The following is a 23,864-nucleotide window of genomic DNA, read 5'->3' as shown; positions in this document are numbered from 1 at the left end:
GTCGTGAACAGGACTGTAGTCGAATGTAACGACGGTTCCAATACACCTTTTACTTTAGTTTTGTTTACACTTATGTATGTAATGCACTCATTACTCCAGTGAGCTTAGAGCTTATTACTGTCAAATACTTCTGGTTTCACGTAAAGGGTAGGAGGTTTATGACAATTATGGGTTTATAAGCATCATCATCAGTATTCTACCATCAATGGGATTTATTTTTGTAGAAGTTAAATGATTTCATCCAATATATTTAATGGAAGCATCTGTATTTTTGTTTCATTTAGCGTAGATTGTTTTGCCACTTTTGGCTAATCTCGACGATAAGGATGAGTGATATGATGAAATTGATGAAGTAGCACTCGCAAAGAACATCCATGTTTAGACTGGGATTTGAACCTGGGACCTCTGGCGTCTTAACGTGCTGTTCTAACCGCATAATGAAAACATAATGCAAAGTTTATGTAAACATAGTCTCTCCTTAATGTTTCACGAACTTAGCATGTATCCTCTGGAAATTTTGGGACTACATCACAGGTTTTCAAGGAAAAATTCTGTGCAATTCCAATTTGTCAAAAAAACTAATTAAATTCAATTAAACGGTGTGTTTATGTAATAATTAATTTAAGGAACGACGTTTACATTTGACATAATACTCAGACTCGAAATACATCTACAAACATAAGTCACAAATGTTACGGAATATATTAATCTACGAAAAAATGTTAATTTTATAAGAATTTAAAATTCAAATTTACCTAATCAACTTTAAGATGTCTTGCAATAATCTTCCTTCTGTCAGATAGTGTTCTTTGCACAGGAAGCAATCTAACAAAGCAAACGGATTGAGAGAACGATGTGTCATTTACCACGCAGCTTTCTTTTCTTTTCCTTCCTCGATAAAAACAAAAGCTAAGCTGTGAAAAACTTGCCTCGGGGCATTAATAAATACGTATGAATTCAATGGAATTTGAATTAATTAGAGTTGCAATTTTTCACGTGTACGGAAAAAAATTCAAGTAGAATTCACGCATAATTCCCGGAGCCAATAATTCACACAAGTCCAGGAAATCCAAGGTGAGTAGCCACCCTGTAGGAGTGAAGTACAAATTTTAAGTGGTAAAAGTTTTAATATGCACAATTATGGTATACTTTGTTCACATATCACAATACACTGTGGTAATGAATTGAAAAATTAAAACAAAACGTATATTGAAAAATACAGAAGAAAAATTTATTACAGAAATAAAGTTATCAATCTCAAATTCTTCAAATTTTATCCTAGGGGATAAACTTGGAGTCTTGAGTTCGATTCCAGGAAGGAGTTTTGTTACATTCATCTCTATCATATCATTCTTATCATCACGATTAAACGAAAACAGTAAAAAAGTTACCTGGAAATATGTGTACTGTCAATAATTTTATTTGAATTATTTCAGCAAAAACGTCCGTCGTCGACAAGTTAAAAGAATACGCCAATTGAAATCTTAATTCTACCAGTTTTAATGCTTGAAATAGCTAGGACAAGGGAAGTGTGGAACGGAGAATACGCCGCAGACCAATCAGACAACAGATACGACGTGGCGGGAATAAGTAGTACGTGAACCTCGTTCTACTGGCTGCTGCCTTTCTTATCGCGCTGGATTTGTCGCTTCCCCGCTCACTTTTCTTGCCAGCATGTAGGGCGCCCGCCGCAAGAACTGGTAAGACCTATTGTGGTGATTGCATATGATATTTTTCATCCTTGCTCTTTTTTAGTGCAAATCTGAAATTACAATAAAGAAATATATGACCAAGGTTTGTCAAGCAGTATTTTCGCGTTAGATGACACGTGGTAAGCGAATTGAGTCCCATTACAGATGTTTTCTGGTTTTAGAGATAGTAATCCGCTACTTTTTCAAGTAGTCCCCAATTCCGTCCATAACGCTGAGTCAACACCGAAATATTTGGAGATTCAAGTAAAGGAGAGAGAACGCTAACAGCGGGAACTGTTTGAACTATTTGGAAGTTCTTTCTGAGTTTCAAAAATAGCCGAATGAAAAGCGAGAAAAATTGTATTGCGAGCTAATGTCCCAGCATTTAAATCTAAAGTGTATGTCGTTGGTGCTAAATCAAGGTCGCCGCTAGAATGGGCCACTTGTCGAACATTACTGCTCACGTACTATTTGGTGAAACCTCGTATTATGCAGTTGGAAACTGCCCGCGATTAAAACAAATCAATAACGTGTCCTTTTGATGGTTCAACTGTACCATTTACGCACTACCAAAGACAAACCATTTACTGTATCTTCCCGAAGTTTTGCTTCAGAAATTAGCAGAGTTGACAATAGATTTACAGGAGGCGAGGATCTCTTTCGCAAAGTAGGCTCGCTTGCCATCTTTCCCGGGCTTAGTTCCTTCCTGCACGGGAAAGACTCGCACCATAGCGCACCAAACAGACGTCCCTTTGTTCTCACTTGTTGAAGCTTGGCCAGTTGTGAAAGAGCTCGACTGTGAGCAGCTGTCTGTTTCATAGAAGCAGCAAAACTCTATTTACTATCTAATCTCTCTCTCTCTCTCTCTCTCTCTCTCTCTCTCTCTCTCTCTCTCTCTCTCCTGCTCTTTTCTTTTGTACGAGGGAGAGGACGATGCTCAGAATTATCTTCTGCGGTGAAAATGCCTTCCAACATTTTGTTTCTATTTTGTTCAGTGTTCGAAACTTTGTCTTCCTTTATATGACTTGGATGAAAGTTTTCTGGAAGCTGTCGTCTCGATGGATGATCACGTTGAACACTTGACACACAACTTCGCCTCCATAGTTCGAATCCTGACCAGGACTACGCTGTGTTCGTTCTTTCGTATATTTCATGTCCTCCTCATTCATCCATACGGAACATCATTAACGACAAACTAACTCAATGGCATTTTGCGTGTACTAATGTCACAGACAATTCACATGATAGTTGAGTTGATTTGTTGGTTTAAGTCCATTTTATGTACATATAGGCTAATCGGGACTGGGCCTAAAGTTTAAAGTGGGAACTGAACCACTATATGCCTTCAGCAGGTATCGATCCTGGGACCCCGTGATTATAAGGCAATGACTGTACTAGTCTCATTCATCCATACGGAAGGTCGTCGGGAGGTCCTTCACACGATAGTGAAGAAAACAATTATACTCTAATTATAGTGATCTCTCGATGCAGAAAACTATAACTACTTAACTTACTAATCAAATGACAACTTTTTGAAAAACGAATTGATTAATGTCATTATTTTACTTCGCATTTCTGCCAATTTTGGTTAATCGCGAAGATGAGGATGAAACTTAATATGGAATTGTTGAGAGGACGATCACGAATACACATCGACAGGACACAACACACACCATACAAACGATTCAAGCTATGAGACCAAATTAGTCTGCAGTCCAGGGCGAACTAGGTGGAAGAGAGGTATATTTGGGTGTTAAGAAAGAATCGCCCCTTGACCAAACATGATAAGAATAATAGGAGACAACGTGACAAATGTAAATGTGGCTCTACGAAATTGCATATTTAACGTCCATGAATGACTTTCTAAAAATAGTCATGCACATCTGGGTACGAGCCAATGCTGTAAAATAATTTCTGTTGTGATATTTGATTTTTCTCAATTTGGAACCTGGGATGTGTGTGTTTGTTGTTGTTGTTCTTGTCGTGTGTGTGTGGGTTTTTTTTGGTGGGGGCAATGGTCCAATCGGTAGGGTGTTTGTGTGTCTGTCTGGTACACTAGAATTACGGAATCGATTCCAGATGTGGGTGAATTCTTGTGGAATTTTTTCAAAAAATGTCCTTTCATGGAGCGGCTCTGAGGATTACTCAATCTCTAATAAATGGATATTTAGAGGGGGAACCTTGGGAATGGTTAAGCCGACCGGATTGTGGTGCTGATCACACCACTTCTGCAAACGACCTACAATCTGTATGTATCAGGGTTGGCCCAGCCTAGTTCCCTCAATGTGTGTGTTTTTTTTTTCAGAAAAAAACACGTTGAAAAAAAAAAGTTTTTTTTTTCAGAAAATGTTGAAAATTATTATTTTAAATGCTTATGTGGTTCTACGATTGTCACAATGTTTTTGAAAACTTGTAAAGAAAAGCTTAGCAGAGCTTATAATACTAAAAATGATGAATGTACGTAGTACAAGTCATAGTAGTTTATTTCAGGTTATTTTTCTCAAATCATGCTAGAAATGGACATTTAACACAAATAAAAATATTATATACCCAAGAAACGAAAAAAGAAAAAGTATGAGAATTTTTTAGATAAAATGTTTGCATTGAATGATGCAGCATAGTTGAACGAAGCTTATAATTTTGAAATGTGGTAGAATTTTGGTTGTTACTTCCTTATCTGGGGGAAACAGTAGTGGCATAACATAGTTTCAACTGTGATGAATAATTGATGCAATACATTTTTGCATGTTTATGCATTACAAGGGAGAATTGAGTACATTTTATTGAAATGTCATTAATTGTGACATAAATAAATTGGAATAATGATTTTTCTAATTTTTTATCATAATAGGTTGCTTGCCTATGCAAGATACTGTAAATGTCATATATATCTCATTAGGACCTCTATAACTCTTGTACCATCATGATCTACCACAATTTCAATTTTCTTTTCGTATTTTTTATAAGGGGTAGGGTACTCAAGTAAATGTGTATAGTTTCATATTTTCATCATTCTTTACATTTTCAAACCTTTACATAGACTATAGTTTTGAGCTTTGTGCATGAAACTTACAAGAGCATTATGTACTTGCACCATAATTTGACAATAAAATTATCAAAATATGGTGCATGATTTAGGAGCATAAGTTACGGTGAATGGGCAGAGAGTCATCTATTTAATGACCATACTGCTATAAATTTAGAATCGTTTAGATAAATTTATTTCTGCAGCTAGAAAACTTGAACAAAATTGGACAATGTGTTTCCAGATAGTGGATGAAAAAATTATTTTCCCCATGTTACAGCTCTATGGTATGCTCTACATTGTTCTTTGTTTCCTTCAAAATTGGCTAGAATACATTTTCGGATAATAAGGAATTAAACTGAGCCATTTTAGAGATTTTATTGGTCCGCAATTTTGCAGTAAAACTTTGAAAATATCATTTCATAGCTTAGGAGAGTAGTGGTGGTAAAATCACAAATGTTGTATTTATGATAACCACTATAAATGAGAAGCTTTTGAGTTGTAATTTTTATAATTGCAAGATAACTTTGAAGAATTGGACTTATATTGCATTTCAGAAAAATTGATCAACATGTTTAAAGATGGTAGACGGCAGACCAGTTTAACATGCCTTGGAAGAGCTTTAAATTATACTCATATTTAACTAGGTTACATTTTTGTAGATTAAAAAACACAAATCTCAACCATGTTAATGCATCACTTGATTTTAAAGTTTTTAATAAAAACTCTGTAATATAGTATGTGTTTTAGGAAGGTTTTGGTAAGTCACCAATTTTGAGACCACGATAACTGCAGCAAATTTGGAGGATTTTAGATTAAATTAATCACCACTAGATACATCTCGGGAATGATTTTGTTTTGCATTTGCATTTGTTCAAAGCATTTCAAGATTGTAAATGAAAAATGGATTTTTCATACGGTGAGGTACATTAAAAATTCTGATGACACTTTCAAATGCCTGAACTACATTTCTGGAGATTTAGAAACTCTTTTTAAGAGCATCGCTTAAGCTATAGTTTGACAATGAATGTTTTGAAATATAGTGCATGTTTGGATAGCGCTAATTGCGGGTCACTAATATTTTGACCACGGGAATTGTCATTTTCATAGCAGCCAGATATTATGGAGGATGATAAGGTATTCCATTTGGATTAAATCAGCCAGACAATTAAATATAGCGAAATTATAATTTGGCGTGGTTGATACACAGAGGAGGTATTTATGTTTGAAACATCCAGAAAAATAATTGGAAAACACAACTGTGAACAAACTGTATTGGAATAGATTGAAAACATTGTGTTGCATAGTATTTTTTGGATTATTTAACACTCTATGGCATATGAAATAAATGATATAAAATGTGTTTATAGTTGTAACATAATTCATTCCAACATAGGGGTCCCGGGTTCGATACCTGGTGGAGGCACATAATGGGCCAGTCCCGATTAGCCTTACTGTGCATAAAGTGGACTTAAAACACCAAATCAATCAATCAATCAATCATTTCAACATAGGCACAACATTGCATTCACAAAATAATTTATTTTATAGACTGAAGTTCAGTATGGAATATTCAATAATAGTTTTTAGTAAAAATGTGATCGATTCAAAAATGTGTAAGACTGTTGTATACATATACTAATAATGCATTTGAGTATACAAAACTGTGTAAAAGTGCTCTATACATATTCTAATAATGCATTTGTGTCTACAAAACTGAGTAAGTGTGCTATGCATATGAGGCTACAAAACTGTATAAGTGTGTTCTATACATATACTGACAATACATTTGAGGCTACAAAACCGTGTAAATGTGTTATAATAAATACAAATTATAATCACGCTGATTGGGCTTAGACGAACGTTATGATATTGCGGAATTACCATTGTAAAGTACAATCTTTCTTCATGTAAAATAATTATATAATCGATTCTGATTTTGTATACCAGTATGTACAGTGTGCAGAGAGATCATCAGTGGGGGGAGCGACTTGCGGTTCGTAAATATTTACTGCTCGTGGACCCTGCCCAGCTTCCGGAGTCCACCAACTAGCACGTAATTATGTTGAAAACATCTCCAACCGGATGTCCAACATACCTAAATGAAGAGGATGCACCCGTGGAATCCACGAAACGTACGGAATGTTGCCATTGCCACGGCGCTCCTTGCTACACGTCTTGTACAGCGGCGGTTCCCTGTCAGGCAACGCAGACAGATCGCGGCATGCTCTATGGGAAAGTGGATGAACGGAGAGGGAAAAGAATACCTGGAAACAGCGCTTAGTTCCTCGTACGTTCCTTCTCAAAAGAAAACTGAAATTTCAGACTTTTTTTTTTTACGAGGGGCGTTAGAAAATTTCGAACCCTTAACTAGGCAAAGGGATACACGCTTGATAGTCACACATTCTCCTATCTATGCACAACATGCGAGTTACTGTTCACCATTCTTTAATTTGGAAAACGTTCCACCCTTGAAACCATCCCACAATATGGATCGATTTGGTTTACTTTACTTCATTTTTCTGTCGCCATTTGGCTAAACCGTAAATATGAGGATGAATGATGAAATTGATGAAGGGACACTCACAAGGAACACCTAGGCCCGGATTGGAAGCCGGAATTCCTGGCGTTTGAACCGGGCTGTGGTAACCACTCCACCACGGATATCAGCCCATCTCACAATATATATTGTAAAGCTTCGAACTCATCGTGTGTTTCAAAGGAGGTATTCCCAAGACAAAACATCTCGTGAGTCCATTCTCTCGGCAATATTCTCCAATAGGTACAGTGGATCGATTTTTGAGAGTGATATTTTTTTGCGGAGAAAAATTCACATATAATTCCCGAAGCCAATAATTCATGCATAATTCTTGGAATTCCAAGTGAGTAGCCATCCTGCAAGAAGAGCGTTTATTGACATGTCCACATGTTGTGACGTTCTCTTCATAGCCCAGCAACAATGATAATTCCTATAACCGAAAGCGAAGTTTAATTCCTTAGATGGGTGGGGGAGCAGGCTGAAGATTAAATGGACTTCATCCCGTGTAAATATTCCGTTAACAGAAACTTCGTCCCAAGAGAGTAAGTACAAGAACGAGTAAGGGATGGTCCTTCCATTTTGCTGTGTGTTCTCGAGTAATTAAATGGAATCCGAAGTTGCTTAATTCTCCTGAAATTCTGGGTTCGTTTTGCGGGAAGTTGGCGAGGGGTGGTTTTCCTGGATCCGCGAAACATTCCGGTCGACCGGAAGTTTTCCGGGAAGAGTCGAAAAAAGGGGGGAGGACGACACGGAAACATGAAAGTTGAAGAGTTTTAAGGGGTCAGGATCTTTACGAGTTCCTATCAATTCCCAGTTGCTCTGTCATTTCACCCTGTGTCCTTTACGGCGGGTGTAAAGGTATTTGATATCGGAGGAAGTTTTCGTCCGCGAGCAGAGGTGGTCGAGGGGGGAGGGGGGATCTAAGTGGTTCGTAATTCCTTCAAAGTGGCCGAAGATGGGGAAAGTTAACGTAGATGGGCGAAAAGGGGTATGAGAGAGAAGTGGGGAGGATCTATGGATGCTGTTGCCCGACTTTCTGAAATTTCCCTTCTGGATGGAGGCTTCTAATGGGGGAGAAAAGGGGGCTGACCCTGGCTTGGCTACTTGAAACCCTCAGCTGCAGCCGCAAAGATTATATCCTCGTATTTCCTCGCGGGCGGACGAGGCCAGGAGGAGTCCCAGGTTCCCATCTCGGCCTTGGCATGGATGTTCTTTGAGAGTGTCCCTTCATCCATTTCGTCATCTCATAGTCGTGATTAAACAAAAGGAGCAGAAAAGCGACGCTAAATTACAAAAATCAAATCGTATTTCCTTCTTTTCATCTTGTAGACTTCGCGTTTCAAGAATGATTGATTTAGTTTATTTAACGTTGCCTTTCTACCACTTTTGGCTAATCGTGACGATGGGGATGAATGCTGATGATTGACGAGATGGATGAAAGGTCGCTTTCATGAACAACGCAGCTCGAGCACCACCGAGGATTATACTGGCTGCGAATCCAGATGTCAGAGCCGCCTCGTTAGTGTGCAAAATGCAGTCTAGGGTGTATTACGTGGCAGAGAGGGTGACACTTGAGTGTCTCGACAAAGGGTCACCCCTTACACCCACAGATGAGTATAAACTGTGAAGAGAGTAAACTCAATGGTCAACAAAATTAAAATACTACTATCCATGACAAAAACATTGAGCCCTCTGTTTACGTGCTTGTAAAATTGTACTCCGTGGGAGGAAATAAGCCAAATATATCTCATTGGAAAGCCAAAAGTGTCTACTTTTAGAGTTGAGTTGAGTTGGTGTTTTAACTCCACTTTATGCACATTAAGGCTAATCGGGACTGGACCTACAGTTTTAGGTGGGATCCGAATCCACTTGTGCCTCGACCGGGTATCGAACCCGGGACCCCTTGATTACAAGGCGACGACGCTACTACCACTGCGCCATCGGGGAGGCCCTTTTACTTTTAGAAGACAAAAGCAAGACAAATTGATTTTAGCTCTGTCTATTCTCTATTCAAACAAAAATGTTCATAAAAGTGTAGTTTTTTCGTGTGTTTTTTTATGTATGTCGAATTCAATTGTGTGTGTAGCTTCTCGAAAACCAGTCATAAAATTATGACATTTCTTGTGATTGAAGCTTGTTTATGTGGAAACATCTCAGCCATATATAATGTTTCTATCATTTGTGGAACAGCCACAATTAATGTTTAGTAACAGTGTTGCAATCTCGGTAACGGTTAGCCCAATGGCGATGTAAAGCATATCCAAATGATGAGCATGGAATAAAAATCAAATTTCCATGCCTCATATTCTGCGAATTGAAAACGACAGACAGAATGGTTTTTCTTGGCAACCGGCTCGCGCGTTTTCCTTCTCGTTGCTACGACGAAGTGCGCTTTGTTGCCACACGCCGCCGGAAGCCCATTAAACTCTGTGTTCAGCCAGCAGCTTTGAATCGGAAAGTAAGCCGAAAGTTTGGTCACAATGCGAATTGTTGTGCACCGGGAAGCATTGGTCAGATACTGTAATTGATGAATGCAAATTATATTTTATCACACTTGTGTTCCTACCATGAATTATTGCCCTCACACATACATAAGATCCCTTACATGCACTTTTTCTTTCCTGTTTTCCATTGTTATGAAGTTACTATACATCACAGGCACGTTATTTTTCTTATACAGAGGAGACTGCGAAGCCAGAAATCACGGGTTCAAATATTTCTCAAGATCTTTTATCGCCTTCATCAAATCGTCCCCTTCGTTGCACTTACTCTGTTGAAATGAGCGACATAAAATTATACAGATACGGAGAAAATGACGTTCCTATAAAGATTGGAAAAAGCTAGAAAATGTAACAAAACTAAAGTATACAAAGAAAATGTCTTTCATTCATAATATGACAAATTGCTTATTCATTATTTAACACTGCTACAATGCTTTGGATCGGACCAACGGAACGCACTTCCAATATTTCCACAGGTCGTGTAGCGAGTCGGCAACGCTGTGCAAGTCACCTGCAACCCGCGGTGTCTGAGATTGGCCGCATCTCGCCATACGTCATCCGCGCTTTTTCCATATTAGGAGTAGTCAATAATAATTTATATCTGTGGTCATACTTGAGATACACACGTTAAACTTCTGGATTTGGATCAAATGTGTCATACGAACGGCTTTTTACAATTTCATTGAATTTGCAATTATGCATTTCAAGATTGCACGTTTGTCTAAAATTTCGATTCTTGAAGAATCTAGTGAAGATCTTAATTTGACTTTTTCCACAGAGGTGCCAAAATAATCAATCGTTAAGTACCAAAATATCTCAATTTTATATCAATAGTTGATTATGAACTGTATGATGTTAAGTTCCCCGTTCTTGCAAAAAGGAAGAAAAACTACACTTTTTAGTAAATTTTTCATTATAATAAGAAATGCAATGAAAAATAATTTTCAGATGACGCTTATTAAAAAATAGACACTTGAAGCTTTCCAATGAGGTATATTTGACTTTTTTTCCACATACTGAATACAATTTTACAAGCACGTAAACAGAGGGCTCAATATTTTTCTCACGGATTTTTTAGTAGTTTCTTTTACGCAGGACAGCCAACGGTAAATATAACAGTAGGCAAAGTGTCCATGGTCATGTTCATTCATTCTTTCTTCCTCCAGAATCGAAACAAAAGTATCAATAAGCATAGAACAATCTCTGCTTCAGTACAAGTACAATTCCATTCCCTAAGATTACATAGAATGAAGAAAGAATGGAAAAGTAGTGTTGAGTAATTTACCTACTGTTATATTTGCTGCTTATTGTACGTATCACCCGTAAACTACTCTTGCAAGCAAACGAGGGTCCAGCACCTGGATCCGTAGACAGTGAGTCGTGTACGTTCGTGTTTGTGATTTAGCTTCATCCACATCGTCGCGGGCAGCCATTACCACCAGAAAGGCGACGCAAAAGAAGACAATAGTGAGTTCTAAATTTTGAATAGTTATTCATAGTATAACAAAGTTAACCCTTTCACCCCCAGACAGAGAAACGTGAAAACCCTCTACATCCCAGGTTCTAATGTAAAATCTTCAATAATAAAATCATTTAATATTGCATGACAAATATTGCCTGAATCTTCATCCCAATTAATATTGTATTTCTTTGAACTTTGTAGGAAGTTCAGTGATGACCATAATTTGTTTTTGTTTTTATATACTGTGTTATATAATAGTACATAAAGAAATAACAATACATAATAAACATTATATGTAATATATATTATTATATATTGCGTCGTTATTCACTCGCAGCTACACATTTTGTAAATATTACATTGTTATATGGATATGCATAATATAATACATATAATACATAAACAAATGCATATTAGTATATATAAACGAAGTACAGAGTAGTACATCAAGTCCAGATGAAAACTTCCTACTTATTCTTGTCCATTCTCTAATTCTTTGTTGTTTTTTTTAACTTTGTGAAATGTTCAGTGATAACGATAATATGATTTTTATAATTTATTTTTTAAATTTATATACTGCGTTATATAATAGTACATAGTGTAATAATAATATGTAATAAAAAATATATATCACACATAAAAGAAATACATTGCAATACATATTGTGTCTTTATTCACTTGTAGCTACAAATTTTGTAAATTTTACATTGTTATATGGATAACATAATAAATATAATACATAAAACAAGTACATAGTAGTACAGCAGGTCCAAATGGAAATTTTCTACTTCTTCTTGACCTTATGGTACTTACAAAGTGTTCTGGAGAGCATGAACCAGGTTCATCTGGCAAAACTTTCCACCCATCATATGATAATGGTGTGTCTTCTTCATCTTCCGAAATGGATTCCAAAGATACTTCAGATTTTGTAGAGGCTCCAGAATTCTCTGGAATATAGTCTGAATCACTAGAATCACTAAAAGAATTCATTTTCGGAATGAAAGAAATCAACCGTCCTTCTTCGTCAACTCTCAACAAATAGGCCCAAAAAAACGCTCGTTGCTTCTTTACATATATGGTCATAAGAGGCGCCACTGTTTCACACACCTGCTGGTTATTACGGAAGGCAACAATAGAACCTTCACGGTAGAGCGTCCCAGAAAGAATTTTCCTTTTCCCTGCCTCAAACCAGATACCCACGTTTACAAAGAAAACAATACACTACGAACACATCATACGTGATGTGCTTGGTCTGCACGACCATCCTGTCAACACATCATACGTGATGTGCCTGGGGGTGAAAGGGTTAATGTTAATGTCGAGTCTAAAGTGCACATAAAGGCTAATCGCGACTGAGCCCTCCCATTAAAGTGTGGACCTCGGCAAATAGTAAAGCAACAACTGGCAGCCGTAGAGATATTGGTTGTTTTTCGAATGGAGAGGAAATTTCGAAAACTGCTTTCCAAGCGTTGACCAAGAATCCAACCAAGGATCCATCCATCCATACACGATCCAATTGTCATTGAAAGAGAGCATTCATAACCACTGGCGTACGCAGAGGCGGCTGATAGGGCTACAGCCCCCTCAAAAAATTTGAGAAAATCAGCATTTTCAAATAAAAGTAGTGAAGAACTCGGCGAAAACAAAGTGGTATATACAGCCTCCCAAAATTACCATTTTTTAGAGTGTAAAGTTCTAAAAATAAGTAATAACTTATTGTGTATGTTAGTCCTCTAGAAAGGAACTATACCCTAACAATTCCAGATACTTCCGAAAAAAAAATCCTGCGTACGCCAGTGTTCACGATTCAACTAAATCGACAATTGAAAGTTGTTGAACAGCGTTCTTTCTTATTGGAAATCTTGAAAGGGCTGAAATGGAATAAAAATTTGACAAGTTCACATTTTACTGATAGGTGCCAGTGTGCACGGCACAAGAAAATAAATAGACTAGTAATTTGTAATAACAAAGATGATATTTTTTTTCCAAAGGAATATATAGGGTATATTAGAAGGTCAAAATAATTTAATTTGATGTATTTTCTTGGCAATATAGTCAAAATATAATGTGAGATACCAGAGAAACAATGTGAACACATGGACAAAATAGTTTTATTAAATTTCATTTACACAGATAATACGTAGTTGTTTTCATTTTGTATATCGATGATCAACATAAAATAATATATTTTACAGTTGGTTGTCGAATATATTTTATTATCACATCACTCACTGCTGTACAAATATACACCATTCTTTGCTTTGTAATTGCGATTAAATAAACATAGACCAGAATGTTCCACCGCTCCTACAACTTTTTCTTGAATTCACAACACGTGTTTTCACTTTCAGCGTAGCTCTCTCTTCACCACAGAATAGAAATAAATATCATTCTATACCTCGATGCTTCTATTCGATAATCGATTTTAACAGTGTCTACTCTGATTGATCGAAAGTCGGTCACGTAAGACATTAATTAGAATATTTCCTATTTAGAACTTCTTGGACGGTAACGACGAATGCGAGAAGAAACATGACGCATACTTTGACGTCACTTCCTTTAAGCATAGTCTTAATCGTGTACGCATAACTAATGTCCATTGGCCGTTTCCCAGCTGGAAATCACGTCATTGCAAGCGAAAGAATGCTGAGGAAACAAATGTTTAATCTCCAATAAGGCAGAAGAAATATGACGACACCACCTCCAATATGGGATATGCACAAACATTTCTACGATTTAAATAAATGCAAAACCACCGTGGACATCTTGAACATCGAAATGAGAAACAAAACTTGTTAACTGAAGTAATGTTTGTTATGTGTTGTGCATTTAATTGTAATGTTAACTATTAACGTAGTTCTTAGTGCAGCTAAAAAAATACAGTAAGAGTTACGAAACCAGGGACCTAGAATCGAATTCTGGGAAGCCCTGGATGTCCCATAGCCTGTCTCTCTAAAGATCTCTTCCATCGTTTCATCCTTATCTTCGGGATTTACAGAAAGAGCTAGCTATACTCTGTCCCGGGAGACTGTACATCAATCAAAAGTGTTCGCGAGTAGCGACTCGAGAGACCGTGACCGATGAACCCGTGAGAGTGAAAGGGATTGTATGGAAGGAGCAACACTACCGCAGCTGCTCCAGTCCTACCACTCGCTATCTCCCCTTCTCTAGCTTTACGCGCGGCGTTTGTCCACAAACTCCTGGGACAGGCTGTAGAAAATACTAATAAACTAATCGAACAGACACCTAAGCGCCATTCTGATCAGCCAGCCCACCCTTCTTAAGGCCCACCAAGAACAAAAGAAAAACAAATGTTTATTTAGATCAAATCTACATATTTTGAATGGTATTTATGTCCCCGAGAAAATACCCCCCCCCCTTTTTCATGTCTGCTTTACTTTTATTTTTCTGGCGGGAAACTGATATTTCCGAGTTCATGGGAAGATATTTATACTGCGTCCCGGGAATCTGTGGAACAACGGTCGCGCATAAGAGCAAAAAGGGAAGAAAGCGAATGTGCGTAGCAATGAAGGATAGAAAAATTGTATTTCATGAATAAGTAAATAGCAGTGACAAATAAGTATAGCGTTCTTAAATCCCTTATGCAACACTATAGATGTTTTCTACTCTTACGGCGGACGCTCTACATGCTTGCAAGGGAAGTGGGGAGTGGGGAATACGCAGCAGACCAACCAGACAATATCGGTGGCACCCAGAGTTACGACGTCGAGGGGAGGAGGTGCTGGGCGCACCTCGTTCTACAGGCTGCAGTGCTGGATTGGTCGCTTCCCCGCTCCCCACTTCCCTTGCCAGCATATAGAGCGCCCGCCGTAAGACTGGAAAAGAGGCGACCTCCGTGGTGAAGTGATTAGTGATCCATTTTTTGTTTTAAGTCCACTTTATGCACAGTAAGGCTAATCGGGACTGGACCTACTAAAGTTTGATCTGAACCACCGGGTATCGAACCCTGGACCCCTTGTACAAGGCGACGACGCTACCACTGCGCCATCGGGGAGGCCAAGTGTAGTGATTAGTACGGCATGCTACGAAACCAGAGTCGCAGGTTAGTATCCCTACCTCTGCATGGGTGTTATTTGTGAATGAATGTTGCTTCATCAATTTCATCATCAAGTGGCGAGGGTGTAAGGGGTTCCTTCCACGTAGGCGCCCAAAAGTCAACCTCACTTCAACGTAGTACACCCTGGACTGCAGACTAACGAGGCTCTGGCGACTGGCCCCATGTCAGAATATTTTAGTTTTGCAACGTTAGAGTTGTAATGTGTAACGATAAGGGGCTGGACCCCGTGTAATGTGACGGGTGCAAAATAGCCTTAGTGCTGACGCACCTAAAATTTTAATTCAAATTCAAAATTCAAATTCATCAAGTGGCGGGAAAGAAGTAAAATCAACCAATCAATCATCACCGTAAAGAAGACAAAGGAAACAGACTTCTTTAAATAAATATTTTAATTCCTAATGAAAATAATCCGAGAAAATCGCTATCAGAACTACATTGAATAACCTCAGGTTGCACAATCCACGATAATTTATGACATTGTGGAATAAAATTTCGTTAAATTTTCCTGGTATCTCATGTTCTCTTCATATCTGTCGAACCTTGAAACGCTGGGTTCATGTGTATAAAGGAAACCCGTGAAGCAGAAGCGTTCTTGTAATATCTGGCGACCGTCTGACCTGGAATCAACCAAGCGCTGGCATGATCGGCGAGAAAATTTCGATGACAGCGGTACACCTAAACATTGCTAACCGAATTCCCTGCCCATGGGGACACAAGCGTCATGGTGATGCGTCTATGACCATAGAAAACAGCTTACTGATTACAGGTTAGCGAGCATCGCAATTGCAAGGTCCTCTAAACGCAGCTCCAGTTCGAATCCGAAAGCAGCGCTCTCCCATAAAAAGACCGCCGAAACAGGCCGTGACCGAACAGAACCACAAAGAACAAAAGAAAAAAAGGAGAAATATAAAACGAAGGAACTTTTGATATTACGTTTCCACTTCTGAATTCGAGAAACCTCCTCTCGATCGCGCTATTTTATTAAGTGCAATTCGACTTTAAGAGGGCGGTTTCCACTCCATCATCCACTCAATTTTTTCCTTACCCTCCCCTCCGCAAACCCTTCCTTCCTCCACAAACTTCTCCATTTCATAAGACGTGGACTCAATGGGAAATATTAGACGATGCATTCCACAACATTTGTCAAAAAGGAAAGCAGGAACACGTGGTGCCCATAAAGCATGCTGGAAGTGGAATTCTGCTGGAGCCGAACGCTCCAGCCGACCAAATGAATCGTAGAGGTATAAAGTTCCAAGGCTGGAAGAGATCTAGACTCTTTAGAACAACCCACAAATTGAATTTCGCTTCTTTGAAGCCGAGGGGGAGGAGTGGCGTTTGGGTGGATGGAGCAATGTAGTGTGTTTTTGTCAAGAACTGGAAGTTCTGAAGATTTTGCGGGATTAAGGGTCTCATTTTAAAGACCAGTTTCAGGGGGGAGGGGGTGGAATCTCCTACGGTAGCTGCTAACTCCGCAGTTATACATTTCTATTCTTCTCAATTTTTGGTCGGAATCTAAACGTGATTTAATGGCCGCCGACAAAAGAGCTAGGTAACGACAAAGTTATTTGTTTCGTAATTCATAAGTATCATATGCACAGTGCAGTGATTGGAAAATGAGGATAAACCTAAGTACAGCATCCATACGAAAACTCTTGTCAATTCTTCAACATAGTTTCAACGTGCGTTATTTTGAAGAACGGAAATATTACTTATGAAAGTACGAGAAAGTATTTATGAACATTCAAACAATTGCCTTCCGTACAAGAATAAAATGGATTACATACATGTAACAGAATAAATAGGAAGGAATTTACTGAACCATGTACAGTCACGGACACTTCTGGGTTGTAACAATCCCTTGACTTTCAATGCGCAAACTATCCTAATGTTACCTTTTGTACTTAGTACTTAAGATTTCTGATGGGTTCAACTTACAGGTTACATGCAAGATCTAATATGATTTTCAAAACGTTGCAGATATCAACACAATCTTCAATTTTAAAAAATAAGAGAACTAAATAAAGAAAATGGTAGCATGTGTAACTAACTATCCAAAAAAATCCTGAGAATGATATGAATAATAATAATAATATATGTTCTGAGGATGATTTGTGTCAATTCCTTGAAATTGTATCGTATCTCAGATACGTGAGCCACAGTTTGCTCAATAAATAAACCCTTTTTGAGCCACAGTTTGTTTCAATTTCTTGACATTGTATTATCCTCCTTTATCGTTCGATTTCAGGGAACTTCTTTAAGAAGTGATATTAAGCAGTCTCATTAATCAAGAAATACGTTAAGCTAGAGCACATTAGCAACGCTCATTTCTTCTACAATAAATATATTCGCTTGCGTTCATTGCACGTACGCTTACCTCCCCATCTAATAAAAGCAACAATGAATTTACTTCTGGTGTCATCTGGCGACAGACATTGAAAACCCGACACATTTGAGAATTGAATGCGAATGAACATTTTCCCCGACTCCTTTGCAGTTCTCCGTCGACTCTCTCCGCGTCACTTTCCTCCACCTCCCAGCTCCACTTTTCATCTTACCAACTACCGAGAAATTGAAGTAATAAATTTCCTCCCAGTAAGCCATAAAGGTCTGGGTTTATGTGGATCTGGACCTAAAGTGCTTCAGTCGTTCAGTGCTGCCATCTTTTGATCACAGAATCATTAACTCGTACGCGCGGGCGAGAAAAATGATGTTAGCCGTGTCCTTTTCTCCACGGCCCTTCAAAGGGAAGTTTCTTCGTTGCCCAGATTTCAAATAGTATTTCACCCTTGTGATGCACCGCTGCGTGCACGTTTATGAGATTCGATTACAGTACATGCATTTCTTGGCATTCGTTTACTGTGATTACACCTGTCTCACTCCCTTGTTATCCTTTGGAAGCTCAGCAGATGTCACTGCAGTTTGAGTTTCATCCTTAGGTAGCTTCAGCAGATGAAAAATTAATGTTGAATCAAGATATATTTCTGTCAATCGCACGTGAGACATCCTAATTTGATAGTTTCTGCATCCATCAACGATCGATTCAAATTTCTTTCTCATGCTCTTATCTTTATATCACTCCATGCTTCTCTTTTTCTCTTTCTATTTATTTATTTATTTATTTCGTCTTCTTTTACATGGCGAAGTTAAGGCTGTGGAGCCTTTTCTTCCACTTGACCATGTTTACAAAAAAATTGAATATGAAATAATTAAAATATTGAAAAAAAGGAAGAAAAAAAATATATAAAAAATTACAGAGAAATAAAAAATACAAAGAGAAATTACATATAAGAAAGGTAATCTAACCTATAGATACGGGCACACACACTCACACACACATATACATATTTTTGCCCTTACACACGTACAAGCATATACATAACACTACACTTTCTTAAGCACAGTCCAATATTACACATACTTAAAACACAGTCCAAAACGATATACTTTGACGATAATTCATCTTAACTATTACGCTAAATAATTTTTGTGCCTTACGTCCTTCTATCATTCTCTGCACCCGCCATATTAATAGGGAAATCAAACATTTAATTTTCATTGTATAATATGTGTAACTTTAACAATTTTTTGAACGTCACAATTGAGGAAGAGACATGAATTTCAGGTGGCAACTTGTTCCAAAGGCCTGCTGAGGTAACAGTAAAAGAATTTGCATATAAGTTGGATTTGTGGAGTGGAATGGACAGCAGAGACCTTTCGCGCGATCTGGTGTTGCGGCTGTGAAAGTCGGAAAGATCTTGAAATCGGTTATAGAGATATTGCGGGTCTTTTATTTGGAGGATTTTGTACAGTAAAATTAACTTATGAAAATTACGTTTATCGCTTAATTTAAGCCACTCGACCTTCGCAAAGTACGATGTCAAATGGTCTGAATATTTTAGGTCGAAAACGAAACGAATGCAGGCATTTTGAATTCGCTGCAATCGTTTAGCTTGCTCGTGATTGACATCCAAGAAAGCAATGTCGCAATAGTCAACAATGGGAAATACAAGAGACTGGACCAGTTTAATTTTTATGCGTTCAGGGAGGAAGTTTTTGAGCCGATAGAGTGAATGCAATGCACCGAAAGCTCTTCTAGATACAGAGTTAACTTGCTCTGCCCAGGTGAGATGTTGGTTGAGTATCACACCCAGATTCTTAACAGTAGTGGAGAAGGGCAGATGAATATCATTTACGTTGAGTCTAGGGAGGCTAGATTTATCTATTTTGCTCAAAATTCTAGGGGAACCTACAAGAATACACTGGGTTTTAGTCGGGTTTAGATGTAAGCCATGGTGTGCAGACCAAGTACTTATTTGTTTAAGGTCATTGTTCACAATTTCTATTGCATGCAGAATTTTTGCGGGGGGAATATTTGAATATTATATACGAAAAAAAAACCGCATTCGATAACTACACATTCATTTGGAAGACCGTAAGCAAGAATCTGCTGTTACGATATGGTTAATTTGGCACCAACACTAATACAGTCACCCACAATCGGCCAGGATGACTGACGTCGAAAGGTAATCGCATACCCCGACTAGCAACTTAACTTCATATCGAGCGACGTCATCTGATTCTACCCAATGACTTGCTCCTCACCACAAGGAGATATCTTGAGTCACCTCTCCTTCTGTTCTTCATGTCACCTACTATAGTTGCTACTTCTGTAAGCCGCCCCCCGTGGCGGAGTGGTTAGCACATCGCGCTACCACGACAGGGGTCCAGGGTTCGAATCCCGGCCTGGGCATGGATGTTTGTGAGTGACCGTGCATCAATTTCGTCATATTATCACTCATACTCATCTTCGAAAATTAGCTAAAAGTGGCACAAAAAGCGAAGTAAAATGAAGCACATCAATCAATCAATCATGTAATACCTTTCATTTCCCTTGTGGCGACAGGATAGCGTCCTCAGCATCATCCGATTATTTTATAGCAGAACGACAATCAACAAGCTTTGAGGCAAGAGTTCCTCCCTACACTCTTCAACAGTGGGTTCACCGTGTCAGAGAAAGAGTACAGTCTTATGTGAAGCAGTCTATTTCAAAACTTATTTCCAATCCCACCACCCTCCCTATGTATTAAATTAGCATTACATCGTCTCTCTCTCTCTCGAAATTGAGAAAACGAGCCTTGAAAATGAGTCGTTTTAGCCTCGATCTTCTTCTAAATTGGTCTGAAACTTCCTTTTTTTATAATTTCTCCTCCTGCAGGTTGTGACCGTACTTCTCTGTTTGCCATAACAGCCTTTGGTGGATCTTGATCTCCTACACCATTTCCTTCAGTCTCAAGTCTGTCTGTCTCTCTCTCTCTCTCTAACCACATCCCCTTGCTAAACTGCTGTAAACATTGGAATACCATACAACCAACTTCCATCTCAGTTCTCTTTCCGCCTTTTCTATTCTTCACCACTCCATTTCCTACAATTCTTGAAAGCCTTGGTCCTACATAGTTTCCAATACTCTGCTCTCAAACATTCTTCTCGCGAGCAACATTTACAAAAACTTAAGCTCACTTCATGTTTACTGTTATTTCCTTCTTCTTTCATCTAGTCTTCTATAAATATTCTTCTAAACAGTGATCTTCAGTCATTGTAAAGTGAATTATGGTGAAATCGTAAACCACTCAGGTGAATTAACTGAAGTGGATACAAAATACCGTCTAAACTGTTTCTTCGACAATACTCGAGCAAATATTATAATAGACAAAACTTAATTTAAAAAAAAACAAAAACAGAAGGAAGTGTCTAAGTTTGGCAAAACTCGCAATGAATTTGCAACGCTGTTACCCACCAGCCAGAGCTGTTTTCTCCATTGTCCACGAGATGGGAGTACATGTTGTTCCTCAAGATGAAAAGCGTGGTGACAGATGAGAAGTAAATGTGAGAATGACGTTGTGCTTCTGTCTGGAGGATTTCGTTTCTATTATTCGTTTCTTGAAAGGAGAAGAAGAAAAAAAGAGAAACTCAGACACAAACAATATCACACAAGAGAAAACCCTTTCTCTTTCTGTGGACAAAATAAAAAAAATTCAGAATTCCATACCTGCCGTACTGTGAACATCGAACACGATTGATCCCACAAAGGCGCGGCTCCTTTAGAAGCAGCTCGTTATAATCGATTCAACCATTGGGGAGACGATCTCGAAGAATATAAGCCGGCCAATGCGCATAGAAGAATGTGGCGCCCCGCTGTGTATATGCACATGCCGATTCATCGTGTCGGCTTCTTGCAAAGCAGGTATATCCACTTGGGATATGTATCTGAAGGAGTAATAAGGGAGATGGACAGGATATAAAAGAACTCTGTACACTTAGAGAACTTTATGAGCGGTACGTAATACGTATAAATACTGAAAGTCAGAGCGTGGATTCATTTTATTTCGACTGTATCTGAAGACAGTGTTGCCACATCAAAATTTCATTTCAATCAGGTATTGGGTACTAAAGTTGTATTTCTTGAATATTTACAACGGAAGTATCTGGCTTGACAACAAATAGGCGCTACTAGTCGCAGCAGTTATTCGACTAATGTATTTCTATGAACCATTTGACTACTGCTAGTATATAATTAAGGTATGTACTAATACCAATTGAGTATACGGATAACATATTGATCCCATAAAAATGACAATATTCTGTACAGAACCGAAGACATGTACTTAACCAGTAAACGTTGCGTACATACCTAGGTGTAATATATTAATACACTATCTACCAAAAAGTAATTGGGCACCTATGATGGTGGTTAATTTAGCATCTAATTTGAATCATTTAGTATCATTTAGTGGGACCACTAAATGGGTGGTTGTTCGTGGCACAATGAACTCACTGGCATACTGTACAATACTAGACAATGAAATGCTCCCAACCTTGTGGCGTTTTTACGGAATGGACCCCTGTTACTTCCAGGATGACAATGCTAGGTGCCATGTTAAGGAGGGTACTATGCAGTGGTATGCTGACAACAATGTTCACCGATTGGTCTGGCTTGCACAGAGTCTTCATCTCAATCCCATAGAACACCTTTGGGATGCATTGGACTGGCGGGTGAGGTCTCGGGAGATGCGGCCAAATTCCATTGTCCAACTGAGTGAAATCTTGCAAGAGGAATGGCGACACATTCCAATGGACGTCCTCCACAAACTAGTCGAGAGCATGCCTGAAAGAGTGGCTGCTGTTATAGCAGCAAGAGGTGTCTCCACGAGGTTCTAACAGGGTTCGCACCACCAGACAACCATTTTGTACACGTGCCCAATTACTTTTTGGTAGATAGTCTACTATTTGGAAAAGTGTTCATATTGATGTTAACCGTTTCAACCAATATAGGTTTTCTCTTATAAGTGTCCCTTCGTCAATTTCATCTATACTCATGATTCATTCTCATCGTCAAACGAATCAGAAAAACTACGGAAAATAATTTTAAAAAACACACAAGTTTTGCTCTTATAACATTAACAATGCGACACACGTGAAAGTAAATGACCAGTGTTCGAAGTGGAAATTCCTAGTTGGGGGATACTTGGTTGAATTCAGGGATAGGTGTAATGCAGACAACGCAGTAGGCGGGGGATGCTTACACAAATTATCCTAGCCGGGGGATACTTTATATAAACAAAAATAACTCGACAACCAGCGTTCCCGCACTGGAAACAACTAAATACTTGATTTGATTGTTATTAATTTTGACATTAACATTTGTCTAGAGCTTTTACCCATGCTTATTCTAAAACTAAGTTTCTAGAGAGCGCATTTCTCCTTGTCTTCAGATGAACAAATTTTCTTTAACGTGCCTAGTTTGTAGTAAAGTCACAGGTCTGTCTTAGGCTCGATCCCCACCCCCGTCAGAAAGAAATGATTGATTGATTGATTGATTGATTGATTGATTTTGTTTACTTTACTTGGCTTTTCTGCCACTTTTTACTAATCATAACGATGAGGATGATATGATGAAATTGATGGAAACATTCACAATGAACTCCCATGCCCAGCCCAGGATTCGAACCCGGGATAGCTGACGTCGTAGCGGACTGTGATAACCACTCCTTCACGGGGGTCGGCTAAAAATAACGAAATATGTGAGGAAATATCGGATAAGCAAATTTAGCACCATTGTAACTTGAAAAACAGGATAGCCACTACATATATACATATTGCATATACAGGGCGTCTCAAAAATAATAGCGCGAACTGACACAGGTGAAAGTACACGATAATAGAAGCAAAAAAGTCTCAGTAAACATGGGTCTGCAAACGAGCCGTTTTCGAGATAATCGCGAATGTGTGATTACAAGCCGCCACTGACTTCATTGTTTGTAAACGTCGTCCTAGTTGATAAAATGCTAATAATGTGTGCGAATGTGTGGTTAGAAGCAGTCACTCATTGAATTTTGTAAACACCGAGTGCTTTACTCCTTTCGCGGTCCGAGGTTTGCTCTTTGTTTACAAAACAGAATATTTCCGAGAGGTGGCGTTGTAATCAAACAGGATGGATACAATCAGTACCCAGTCTAGCAATGAGATCTCCAATGACTTTTCTTACTGTATGATTAGCATTTTACCAACTAG

General features: G+C 38.5%; 1 protein-coding gene across 1 annotated transcript in view; it reads right to left on the bottom strand.

Moving 5' to 3' along the window:
- LOC146003717 (uncharacterized) overlaps window positions 1–23,864 on the bottom strand; it is a 543,857-nt gene that overhangs the window by 139,769 nt on the left and 380,224 nt on the right. The window lies entirely within an intron of this gene.

Source organism: Lepisma saccharinum, chromosome 1 (assembly GCF_977018435.1).
Source record: "Lepisma saccharinum chromosome 1, izLepSacc3.1, whole genome shotgun sequence".
Classification (NCBI taxonomy): Eukaryota; Metazoa; Arthropoda; class Insecta; order Zygentoma; family Lepismatidae; genus Lepisma; species Lepisma saccharinum.
Note: the sequence above shows the minus strand (reverse complement) of the source record. Positions and strands in the feature narration are given on the sequence as shown.